We start from the raw sequence: 13,678 nt of genomic DNA, 5'->3' as shown, positions 1-13,678 counted from the left end.
AGTCCTGCAGAAGGCAGGTATGGCAGAAAAGGCAAGGAGCTTTCAAGCTACTCTCGACAAAGTCGAAGATAATAAAGGACTACAGTAGAGCTCAAGGGGAAAACTTCAAGCAAAACAAAAAAAAAAAAAATTCCCAATATATCTTGATTTAACATAAACCTAGTGAACTTTGAAAACATCAATAATTTAAATTACTGGTTAATAATAGTAAATAACTATTAGGTTCAATGTAAATTTTCTTCAAAAGCTAGACACAGGTAAACCCAAGACTCAAGGAGGCTGTCACCTTTTAGATACATTCAACTAATAGCTGCCATCTCATTTCTGGGGCTTGAAATTCATTCAATTATACTTTCTTAAGAATTTCACAAAACCTTATGCAAGCCTCATGCTGAAAATAATTATACAATTCTGGGGTAGATGAGTGCTAAGAGTGATGTTCACTACAATAAGCAAGACTTGGGGAAAGAGATGGAGATAAATTGATAATGGGGAGAGCACAGAGCCTTTGAAAAGCTTAAGTGTTGAAGTCCTCGCCCCTTAGGTCTGCACCCTTAGTGACAGGGTCCTGGCATGAGCTGAGCTGTTAGGGAAGTAACAATACAAGTTATGAACTGAGATGGCAAGGGATCAGCTACAACCACAGGACAGGGCAGGAGCTGGAAGAAATTTCTCTTCCTGATGCATGTTGACCATCCTAATTTCATTCTTTTATTCTTTCTCCTGCTGATGGAGATGCACTCCATCACAACCTGCTTTCAAGTTTCATCCCATCAATTGAGAAATCCCACACAAGGAAAACAGAGAGGAAATAAAGGACAATTAGAGGCACTGGGCGTTAAGGAGTCACTCATGCTAGCTGACAGCTACATTGAGGATCCATGAGGAATTGCCAGGTGACTTACCAACAAAAGCGCTTCATTTTTTTGTTGTCATTTTGTACACAGAAAATCCTCTTACAGGTTCCAGTGTGACAAAAGCAATTAGCAAAACTCACTCAAATGAGAAAAAAAAGGGGTCTCATTAGCCTAGCTTACCCTCTGAGCATAGCAATAAGAATTCATGAAGACAATTACTAAAGAGCACAATGAATTTTGTGGACAGTAAAAAAAGTGAACTGAGAGATCAGACCAAAAGAAGTACTCAAATATCTAGCAGAACAAAATGGATGATACAAGACATAAGTCCTGCTGAAAAAGTGAGGAGTGAGAAATACAGACTTTATCCTTTAGTGACATAAATCCAGTGCTATGCAGCAGCCAGACTCTGCAGTCAGGTTCTAATCATTACGAAAAGATTGCAAAAGAGCCTAAGAACCCTACCTGTATGATGCAATCCAAATGTGCTGGTTGCTTCCTCCTAAACAGAGCAGTTCTGAGAAATTTAGCATGCAAACTCTTATTTATTGAGGCTTCTTTGACCAACCCAACTCTGGAAAATGAAAGAGATGTCCACTGAAACAGACTGCTCAAGGATGGGCACGATGCCCATCCCTGGAAGTGTTCAAAGCCAGGCTGGATGGGGCTTTGAGCAACCTGATCTAGTGAAAGGCATCCCTATCCATGACAGGGGAGCTGGAATAGATGATCTTTAAGGCCTGTTCCAACCCAAACCAACCTAAGGTTCTATGATTCTGTGTTATTCTATGCTGACTTGCAGTAAAATTCATACTTCAGCAGGCAGTTAACTAAGTCTACTCCTTCCACAATCTTAAGAACTCTACTGACTGCTATGAGAAGGAGAGGCTTTCCAGCACCCTGCTGCCTTTAAGGAGATGATTTGATATTTGCCACAAAAAGTAAAAGGGAGAATCTCACACAGCAGGGCTGAAGGTGCAGCAGTAAATGATCACTGCGCCTGGGACTAAACAGGATGCCAGAGGTACAAATGGTCACATGTAGCAATAGCAGGGATGTTGTCACCCAGAGCCTTGGATCCTGACCACCGAACAAAAGCTGTGGGGATGAAAATGTCCTGCACATGTGGGAATCCTAAGGCATTCAGAATTCACCACCATCATAGCACACGTGGGGATTTCCATCTTCCAGTCACCTCCAACACCACAGTCATTCACTGAGAACTGAGCCAGGTGTGCAGCCTTCAATACAATGACCAAGGGATCAAAAATTGTATCTCTGTAGGACATTTCCAACATCACCAATTACCTAAAAGGTTGCAACCATATGCACATATGGAAGGGGTTTTTTCACATGGTCTAATAACAGACACTATCTGATGTTCCAAATCAGCACATAGTACTTGTGCTAAAAACAATTACAAGAAAAATCTTCCAGGGTTTTCATTTTGATGAAACCAACTGTATCACTACAGTTTAAACAGCTTTATACCTCACAATTCTACTGGGTACAGTACATCTGAGAACAGTGCATCTGGAACGGCTGCAACACAATTTGGAGGCATGAGATAACACATATGCCTCACTCCTAAACAATAGTCTCAGAGATATTATTAATAACAAAATATGCTGAAATTGTGTGCAAAACAAACAAGATTTTCTTTATGTCTATGCAAAAAAATGAAGCACTGGTTCATCAGTCCCATTTGAATTATCTCTGGCTTTCACAGTCTTCATTAAAAGAACTGGTTGATCTTTTTCCCAAAACAATGAAGCAAGCATGCAATGCAGAGACTACAGAGCAGCAGCAGGCAGCACACATAAATTGGTCCACCCAAACATTCTTGGCAGTGGAGGAGAAAGCATAAAAAGCAAGTTGCTTCAGTCCACGCTAAATTGTCATTGAGACACAAGCAAAGATGTGTCAGATGAACTTGCCCACGCCTTTAAATATACACCTGTCTTTAAGCAGGCATTTATTTTCAACAGCAGTATTTAATACTTTAAACAGGGGAGGGTCTTGTTTGTTTGCACTGGACGACATCTCAGGACATTTTTCATAAGTTTTGCTTAAATCTTTTCAATGTTTAAAAGGATATATACATTCACTAATGAGAGTGAACCCACCCTCTTTTCTAAAAGTGAAAACAGAATGGTAAGAACATCCCTTAAAGTAAAAAATAAACCAAAGGCAGGACATCCTTCCATGCACAGTTGTGTTCAAACACAATTTAATATAGCAAATGCAGTAGACATTGCAAAAGACTAGATTATGTGGGAAGTAAGACTGGATGGGTCACAATAACTGTGCTTTATTAGACTTGAGTTTCCAAGATAGAAACACAAAGCTTTCCTCCTGGAATAGAGATCACGAAAGCAGGAAACCTGAACTTTCTTTTGAGCCCAACAGATCTCAGCATTGTCTTATTTTAGCTTCTTACCACTGAACAGACACAGCCTGCACAGTTTTATTTTAAAGTCTTCATAACAACAGGTTTTTAAGGCTCTGAATTTATTATAACTGATGTGGTTCTATGTAAGGAAGTCCAAAGGTTGTGAAAAAAGTCCCTTCACTCATAAGGTGGTAATATCAAGTAGGATCTAGCAGTGTTTTCACTACATAAAGATGCAAGAAATTAAAGAGCTTATACAAGAAAAAATAATTCTGACTCATTCACATATGCAAGATTTCTTTGAAGCTTGATTATAATTTTTGTCTCTTAAAGCAGCAATGCCAGAAATTGAGCTGTCTGTTCAACCACAAAACCAGACACTGCGCAAGCAGCTGTTTCCCAAGCCACTGAGCACTGACATACAGGGGGAACCTCTCCAGTCCTGCTGTGAACAATTCTGTGTCGCGCCTTAACAGTGACAGATAATTTAACCTGGCTTTAAAGGATATTATGTGCAAGCTGCTAGGACACAAACTCCAAGTTTCCCTCATTTGGTCCTCAGAAGGAGCCGAGGCTCTGACCCCTTGCTGCCCTTGTTCCAGGGTGTAGAAATGAATCACCATCAGTCACAGACACTGTGATGGCAACTGTCCCTGAGAGGCCTAAACATCTTTTGTGTAGTCATGCACTATGGGCTCCATTTCATCATCAGATACCCACATCTAAGTCCTACTGCTGTTCACCCAGAATCTTTCAGGCATGTACTTAAGGTTAAACAGAGCACTACATACAAGCCAGCTCTCACAGTACTTTCATTTTTCCTCCCAAATATCAATTCAGTGGGTTCACCATGTTTTACAATTGGTTCTTGGATGACTCCTGAACTGAGACATTTTCACTCCTGGCACAGCTACACAGCTGCTACTTCTTAAAGAGGAATCGCAGATGAATGTTGCAGTGCGGGCTCTGGCAACATGCCTCACCCTCAGCTGTAGGTCTAGGAAATTTGCTATTTAAGCAAAATGGTTATGCTGAAACTAACCTAGTCATCTTAAAAGCTTTTAAAAACATTAAAAAAATCTGCTCCAATAGAATAACAGAAGTTTTTGAGAGGGACATGGAGGAAACACATAATGCACTTGGAAATAATTTACAAATACTGGTACCTACGAAAACAAAAGTAAATCTTCCATGGACATTTTTCTGTCTTAATGAAGTATAAGTCTGAGCTAAGTAAATATTGCAGATCAGTTCCTGAACAACTGAAGGAAAAAAATTATGCTTTGCCATCAATCCACTCTTTGAGCTATTTTTAGAGAAGCTTCCCAAATGTGACTACCAAATATACTCATGCTGAAAAACCAGCTGGAGAGAATTAACATGGCTATGATCTATCTCACACCAGAAGCTCTGAAGACAAGCTATTGTAACCTGAAAAACCATGCCAGCACTGAAGAAGAAAACACAGAGCAGCACTTTCCAGCTAGGGATGATGTCCAAACACTACTGTAGCATCAGGTGAGTAGACCAGCAATGGAGGTCAGTCAAATTCTCTCTGAGGAGATAGTAGCAACTGTCCTTCTTTCCTAAGCATCCTGCTTTTGTTAACCTCATTAAATGGGAGTTTCTAAATGTATTTTTTGGTTTTCCTTGGGGTCCTGTTAGAAAGTTGGAGACCATCCCTCTGAAGCTTTCACAGACTACAGTAGCACACTGTGACAAAGAGTAGACCCACTCTCTTGCTGGCATGCAAACAAAGGGAAAGAAAGAGTACAAAAAGACTGAAAAACTGACTTCATCAGTTCTGCCCAGTGTTTTAACAGCAATAGTTTTCTCATGTTAAGGAATATTTGGGTTGGTTTTGTTTTTGTTTTTGTTTTTTGTTTTTTTAAACAAACAGAGCTGCCAGAGCTAATAACTTCTGCATTCTCACACCAGGCTGAAATTAGACTGTAATTGAAAAAAAAAAAACAAACTTTATCACTTCAAAAAGTAAAGAAATGTGGCAATTTTCTATGATCATTTTTTTCAACATATCATTGAAAAATTTCTAATTCTGTCCAAATCATTTTAGACAACGCAAGTTACATAAAAATTTGTAACGTCCACTCAGGAGAAATCTGGGGAACAATCTTAAGAGAAGCAAGACAAGGGGTAAGAAAAGAGCAGGCCACTAAGCAGTTTGCTGATTTTTTGGGAGGGCCACAATGAATCATTCGCAATAAACCACAGCACAACCACAGCACTGCACTCTGCCTTAGCCATGAGAAGCACACTGACTCATACAAGAGCTCAAAGGGTGCACAGTAAGGCTGTCAGCAAGGAAAATGAGTAGCTTGTGGCAAACACACACACACACTTTCTGACAGATCCCTGGGCTGCCATGGGCCAGTGTCTCCACAGGAAGGAGACACTTCTTCAACCACCCACTATGGACATTAGTCTGCAAAGGGCAGTGTTGCAGTCCAGGTTTTCACTACAGTGTCAGAAAGGGGAAACTGGATGGATGGGGGAGAGGGTACTGCTGTAACACCCCATTTTAGCTTCATTTTGCTCATCTGTTCTTTCTTCACATGCCTCCTGAGCAGGCCACTTAGCCAGGACTCCATGCATATTCTCCAAAATCAACAGGTACACATCCATTGCATTCGGCTAGAACCTCCTACCACCAGGCCTACAGTATGAGAGAGCATTATTTTTTTAAGAGAATTGGAATATTGCTTAGGAAACTACAAGATTAAATCATGAGAAGCACAACCATAGCATTTTTGTGCTGATTTGAATTACGAATAGAAAGTACGAGCAGTTAAGAGGAAACAAGATATGTTCTATACAAGAGCCAAGATTTTTTTTTTCCTGACATGTGCCAAACAAGGAGAAGAAACAGAAGAATCTGGCACCATTAAAAACAGTTTGTGGAGAAAGGGACTGAATATCTACAGCCAAGATCCATGTGGTTTGTAAAGAGGAAACTTTTGTTTTATGGGACTCTCAGTCAGCCAAAATTCACCCAGACGGCATGCAAATGGATATTAGCCTAAAATCCTACATGCTTCTTGTAAAAGGATCAGTAAATGATGGGGAAAGAAAAAGAACACTACTGAAGTTTGAAATCAGAATTCAAAATCTGCCTCATGGTTGAAAAAGTTAGTTTACCAGACAGCTATAATGTCATACATATATGGTAAATGTCTTGGAAAGAAAAGGCAGCACGTTAAAGCACAAAACTAGAAGTCAGGAAAATGTGTTCCAAGTCTGGCTCCAATAGCAAGGAGATCTATAAAACTTGGATAAAAGAGAAAAAGACTGCCAACTTAACAGTGAGATTTTCCTTAACTTCATATAGTGTATTAACATTGCACGTATGCTGTTTCCTTTAGCTTCTGTATTTCCCCCACTCTCTGGCATTACAATGCGCTAAGTTAAATAAGTGACTAGATGGAGTGCTAAGAACAGTTATATTACTTTATCAAAACAAGCCCTGCCCAACTTCTTAATCAAAACACTTGACTGGGGGAAAAAAAAAAAAAAACTAAAAAAAAAACCAAAAACCCCACATCAGAAAAAAACCCCAAGAAACCAAAAACAAACAAACAAACAAACATTTTATATGGGACCATAATTCTCATAACTGAGCAAAACACTAAAGCAGCTGGCCCAATCCAACAACGTAGCTGACTATTGCAAAAATACAATACCTAAAATTGTATTTCAGCATATAGGAGAAAGGGATGGACAGGCAACAAACAGTTCCTCAGCATATGTTGAGCAGTTATACCGTGCAAGAATTCTTTTCAGCATGTCTGACAACTCTCTGAGTGCCCAGTGAAGCATTTGTCTGTGTTACCTGTAAATCAAGAGACCACACTGACCTCCAATTTACAGTAGGGGAACTGAGGAGGAGTCCACAAGCAAGACTGCAAGCTTGGGACTTAGTGAAGTCCCTGCATGCCAGTGACTCCTTCCTGAGGGAGCTAAGCCCCAGGTAGCTTTGTGAGTCGAGACTCCAGGAAATCCTGCAGTCACCTGATGATGCAGCTCTCTAGTTACATCACCAGTTACTAAACACTTTGGGGGGCAAATTTCACCATCACGCTTAAAGGAGAAGTAGTTCATTGCTCATGTCAGAGGACACTAGGATTAAGATTTGCCCCTTTTTCTCTTCCTTCAAACCAGTAACCTTTTGTAACCTATCAGCTAAGATTTGCCAACCACCCTGCTTTCTTCCTCTAAATATAGTGGCAAGCATGAATATAATTTTTGAAGCACTATGTATTCATGTGGGTTGTCCTCATTCATACCTTTGGGACTATCAGCTTGGAAGAGGAGCAGAAAGGTTAGTTGTCCAGAACTTTCTGTAAGCTCTGTTTGTGTACAGTGCTCTAGATGGACACTCCATGCTTCATGTTGCACTGGAATAATAAAAAGAGCTGAAAGCGATTCCCTTTAATTCTCACCCTTTAATTTTATTTGCTCCAAGAAATAAAGAACAGAAGAAAGCAAAATCAATAATTCCAAGGAAAAAAAATTATAGGCCCCTTCCACAGAAATATGGGGAGAAAAAAAAAAAACCCAAGAAAGTATAAACTATTGTATTTTAGTCAGAAACCAGAAGCTAGCAGTTCTTATTGCCACTAAAAATATCTCCACCTCTCACACATATACATTTACCAGGATGGCATCTACTGATGGGTTCTGGATGCTGATCAAGGCCAGACCAGGTATAAACTATAAAGCTGAACAACCCCCAACAAAGTAGGTCAAGAAAACTGGGAGGGAAGGGAAACTGTTGCTAGGTGGCAGTGTACCTTAAGCAAAGAATTCTGTAAATCAGAGATCACTAGGAAGGTTCCTTATCTTCTAAAAGAGGTCTCATCTTTAATGTCATCTTCAAAGTACTGGTAGGAAGTGGAACTCAAAATGTGCATGACACACATGCTACAAATCAGAAGGATGAGAAGCAAGACAAAAAAAAATAAAGAAAAAGGAAAACCTGTCTTGAAACACACTACTGTGCAAGACCCATGATATAATGGCTCTCCAGGTCTATTAGAGCCACAAGAAAAACCAACAGCCTGTGAATGGAGACTTGTACACCTTGAGAAGGTTACAGTTTTGCCGATTTCATTTTATTCTACCTTCACTTAAGCTCTGACCAGTAGATGCAAGCAAAGAAATAAGCTTCCACCACATCTTGGCACAGCAGTGAACAGTTGACAGAAAACCCAAGTGTGATGGTGAGAAAGAAAGGTTTCCTAAGGCTACTTAAGAAACAGAACTGTTACTTTTCTGCCTTAAACAGTTTCAGTCTTCAGTCCTTTTCAGAGTGGAGTAAGATCGGACAATGACAGTAAACAAAAGGAGGTCATGAAAACACGCGCACTCCCTAGAGGTCAAATCAAAAGAATGGAGAAAAGGCCTCTGCAGAAGGCCAAGGTAAGAAGGAAGAGGCCAGATTTTTCTGGTATCCTTCTATCTGTCCTTCCTGATGTTCCCTCCAACTGAAAACTACCTTAACATATTGCCTAAATTAGCAGAAGTGGTAAAAAAGACAGGCTGATGACATCTTGTGAACTACAATTCGCTTGGTAAGAGAGCTGTTAGCAAGCTCACAGCTTGTCACAGAGAAGGATAAGATGTTCTTGAAGGCAAAGACAAAATCTATATTCTTTTCAACAATATCTGTATGGGTTCAAGAGAGCAATTTTGTGGAAAAGTATGTTAGATTAATGTATTTGTATAGATCAGAGGTATTTTAAGATATAGAATAAAAGGGAAAATGAAAGACAGTTTGCTTCAACAAGGCTTTAAATCCATAACAGGTCACAGCAAAATCCTTCCTGAGAAATGTATCATGCAATTCTTCTTATGTTGACTTCAATCTACAATTACACTGTATAAGTTTGAGGGTTTTTTAATACCATGTTCTGATGCATTAAAAACTGGTCAGAAACAATATATTAGAAGGTACAAGTCCCATCTAATGCAGCACAGAAATTCTTGTACTGCTGTAAAGTAAAGCCCACAACATGAGCCACGTATCATAGCATTCCTCACGAGCAATCCTGACCGTGAAGACCATTCCTAATAATTAAAATACCAACCCTACAAACCTACAGAATCATGGAATGGTTTGGGTTAGAAGGGACCTTAAGGATCATCTAGTTCCAAATCCCTGCCATGAGGTAACTTAAAGCCCCATCCAACCAGGCCTGGAACACTTCCAGGGATGGGGCAGCCACAACTTCTCTGGGAAACATCTTCCAGTATCTCATCACCCTCACCATAAAGAATTTGTTCCTATTATATAAAGTAAATCTACCTTCTTTCATTTTAAAGCAATAGAATTGTAGAGGGAATAACTTTTACAAACCCTGTCATTGATGCAGCTCACATCAGAGGTGTGTTAACTTTCCAAGCAGTTATAAACCTGATGAGGAACCTTTTTCCAGGGTCAGACTGTATTTTCTTTATCTGGAAAACTTCAGGATGCAAAGCTTAGGAGAAGGATTCAATTTCAATAGATAAGCAGGAACACAATTCCTGTTCCACTTCTCTCCACTGTCCTCTTCCCCTAAGGCAGTGGTTTTAATCTGTGATCAACCTAAGCCCCTTCTTCCTAGCAATTTTCAGCATCTGCTCTTCAAGGAGGGAGTCAGAGAATACCCCAGCCTTTCCCAATATTGTTGGTTACAATCTGTGACCGTTTTCAGTCATGGACATGCAATGAACACTAGCAACCAAAAATATGCATCAATTTGAGCAAGAAAAAGTGGAACAGTACTACACCTATATAAGTTAGTAGGAGACACAGCCCCTGAAGATCTCATGGGCCCTTCTCTGACTTGGGCAGCATCACTGCTGGAAGACAAATGGCAGTCAGCTTCACCTGACATCTCACCTCCTGCTCCGTGAGACTGTGTACAGCTAGTGGAAAAGCAGTTTGAAAACACCAAGAGAAAATCACATGAAGCTGGGGCTGAGGTAAGACATTTTATGAAGGCAAAAGAGAATAATTTGTACAGTCTCCAGCCTAGGAAACCATCAGCTTTTGCCATAGCAGAAATACTTTCATGCAGCAGCAAGAAGGAAGTGATCTCTAGAGAAAACACATTCCCCAGCAAACAGCCTAGATAGGCTTTTCTTCACTAACCACTAAGAGGGAGATCTCTCTTAGCATGCAGAAGGCACCGAGACTCATTTGACATTGAGTTTAACTCAAATTTTTTCTGTGATTACAGAAACTTTTGTTCTACTTCTGTTTCTTCACCATCTGTGATACAAAACCTGGCAAAGACTCCAATTAGTTTCCTTTGTGTTATTATTGCCACAAGCACTCAAATGATAAGCATTTATACAAAAGGAAATTCCTCTTCCTTTCTACCCTATCTGAGAAAACTGGTACTGAATTCACCCTCCAATCTTGTAATGCCAGGTTACATCAATGGCATTACAGATAAAAGCAACAGCAGATGAAGTCAATTCAGCACCTTTTCTGCTCCAGTAATGAGCACCTCAGCCTGAGAGGAAACAGAGGGGAAGCACCTTATACCAAAAAAAGTGAAATCCTGTAACATCTGCTTAAGGAACATCAGTGATGGATTGAGGAAGTTCTCTTCTCCAGGATATACAAACCCTCATTATGCTCCTAGATGTGTAACTCTCAAGAGCCACAAAGGTGGTTGTGCTTCACCTCTGTCAAGCAGGACAGAGGCATCACCCAGCAAAACAAACAGAGAGATCTCTGAAGTGCAAGTTAGTGGTGTTTATTTACTCACGCAAGCTCTTCATTTATATATACACACACTTGCCTACTGTGGTAAACTTGATGGAATCCATGCAGGGCTGTGGTTAAGATGTCAAATGTGATCATTCTGGTAAAGTTTATCTTGGTACCTTAGAAACAACAACCTCCTTATACAGGGTTTGCACTGCTACAAGCATAACATTAAGGCAACATATTAACTTATATAAGAGCACATGCATGCCTGAAGTACCAACATTTCTTCTAGCACAGGCAAGCTCCACATTGTCTGCTCTTCTGTCCAAATGACTACGATCCATGACCAGGAATATAGCCTTGACTTTGGCATTTATTTATGGAGTAATTTGCCAACACTCCCCATGTGGAGGGCACATGGGGATGGATAAACTGATAAGGGCCTGATAAGCAAGGGGAGATCCCAGACTTGCACCAAATTTGAGAAGCATGAACTAAGCTCTAACCCCATCTTCCACTGCACCCTTAGAATGGCTTTTCTTCCCACAGATCAGAAATGGTTGTTGAACATCAGCAGGCTGCTGCTAGGCACCTCTACACACCATGCAAAATTTCTTTTCTTTCTTTATGCTAAAAGAAAGAGAATTAATTGCACATTTTACTGGAGCAGGACAATACCTCAACACCAGCACCTTCTGCTGAGGGCTGTACCACACAGAGGTCGATGGGTTTTGCCATTTATTATTTGCAGTTTCTTGCTCGCTAGTGCTTCGTACAGTTCTCTAAGAAACAGCACAGGCTTTCAAATAGTAAATTAATCAAACAGCAGTTTGGTTTTTGGGACAAGACAGTACACCTTCTTGTGAGGTCTTCTGTATAACATTCTACTGCTGTGACACAAACCATTCTGCTGTAGACTCTAAACTGCCCTTGAAAAACACTACAGCCATAAGGGGTATAAAAATAATTCAGAATGGGTTCTTTGATCCTTTTTTCCCTACCACTCACATCTGGCTGAAAACTTTACAAGCAACAGCTTTGCCTGTTTCCACTCTCAAAAATTCTTTTACAATTGTACCAGAATTTAAACTAATGACAGGCACAATTTATAATATGGCTGAGGCAGTATAATATCTTCTAGCCTTAAAAAGACACCCAATCCCATTTGCCTTCCTGCTCCCCTTTTGTTTTCTGTGCTGATCTTCTTTAGGGAACAGCAAACTAGACTGGCAGTAAACTAAACATATAAAAAAAATAAATAGTTTTTTATGTGTTTAATCCCCAGAATACACTCACAGAGGGTCAGAGAAGCATGGTCAATCCCATTTGCCTTCCTGCTCCCCTTTTGTTTTCTGTGCTGATGTTCTTTAGGGAACAGCAAACTAGACTGGCAGTAAACTAAACATATCAAAAAAAAAATAGTTTTTATGTGTTTAATCCCCAGAATACACTCACAGAGGGTCAGAGAAGCATGGGTGATGATGAGGAGGAGGAGTGACCTGTTGAGCAGCAACTGTCCACTTCATAAACTGAGCTGAAGCATGAAGCATCATCACAGACTACTGTCAAGCAGTCCGTGTTATGGGATGACCCCACTCAAACACTGGGATGGATGTCTCCTTAAGGAATGGATTGGGCTCTCTAAGTCAAATCACACATAATAATGTTTACAAACCAGACACCATGGAAATAAGGAGTCTGTTTACAGATGCCTTCTGGGACCAAAACACGAATTTTCACTGTTTTTGAATTCATTCTATACATGGTCCCAAAGTTAAGGGTATTGGTCTAAAAATACCAGACTGCCCTTCTAACTTTGTTTAGAACCTAGTAGTGCAATTTAATTTTTGCATTTGCTTGCCTACATCTTCCAAAATAACTTACTAGGAATAGAAACAGTTTACTATTCAGAATTACATCTATTATTTTCTATGCATCTCATTTTATGAATTAAAAATAAGCAAACAATCCAGTGAATACTGATCCCTCTCCTTCTTCATTCCTCCTTCGTCAGCCTTTACACACATTTGTTCATCAGTTGCAGAAGAGACACTGAAGAGCATCGAGTATCAGCTTCACGTGGCCAAGCATTTCACTTCATCAAGTGAAAACTACCTGGGAAAATGTCAGTATATAAAGTAACAGGTATTTAGAAAACATAGTTCCAGACAGTGCTTCTTTTCCCCTCAAAATGCTGCACGTTCTTCTTGAAATGTCTCCGAACACGTGCGTACCTTCTTTGATTTTACATGGATTGTACACTTTAAAGAAACTAAAGGCAACAGCACGAATAACACTAGCAGAAGTCACTAGAACATCTATGACCCAAGCTACTCGGCACAAAGATAAGGGCAGCGAGAGCCGATGTCGCAACCCCCGCACAGCGGCTGCAGGTAGGGCAGGCGCACCTGGGGCTCGGCGGGACAGCTGCCGCGGGCCGCTCCGGCTCTCTGCTGCTTCATGGAGCAGCAGGTTCTCAGCCAGCCTCAGCGTCGCGTACGCTCACACATGCCGAGCTGCCCGGGGATGTGCTACGTCCACAGCTCCTTTCGGAGCACGGGATTCCACGCATCCCCGGGAGGCGAGACCAGAATCCCACGTGCCAGCGGCCGCCCCCGTCCGAGGTCAGGCGAGGAGCCTCCGCCGCCCCCGCCGCGCCTCCCCGGCTCTCCCTCGCCCCCGGCGGCGCAGCTGCCGCCCGCGGGCCCC

At 40.9% G+C, this 13,678-nt stretch overlaps 1 protein-coding gene across 2 annotated transcripts in view; it reads right to left on the bottom strand.

The window, feature by feature from the left end:
• LOC121356893 (cytochrome P450 7B1) overlaps positions 1–13,678 on the bottom strand; it is a 124,912-nt gene that overhangs the window by 111,002 nt on the left and 232 nt on the right. The window lies entirely within an intron of this gene.

This window comes from Pyrgilauda ruficollis, unplaced genomic scaffold, assembly GCF_017590135.1.
Source record: "Pyrgilauda ruficollis isolate IOZ18807 unplaced genomic scaffold, ASM1759013v1 scaffold30, whole genome shotgun sequence".
NCBI classification, from domain to species: domain Eukaryota; kingdom Metazoa; phylum Chordata; class Aves; order Passeriformes; family Passeridae; genus Pyrgilauda; species Pyrgilauda ruficollis.
This window is presented reverse-complemented; position numbering and strand designations above follow the sequence as displayed.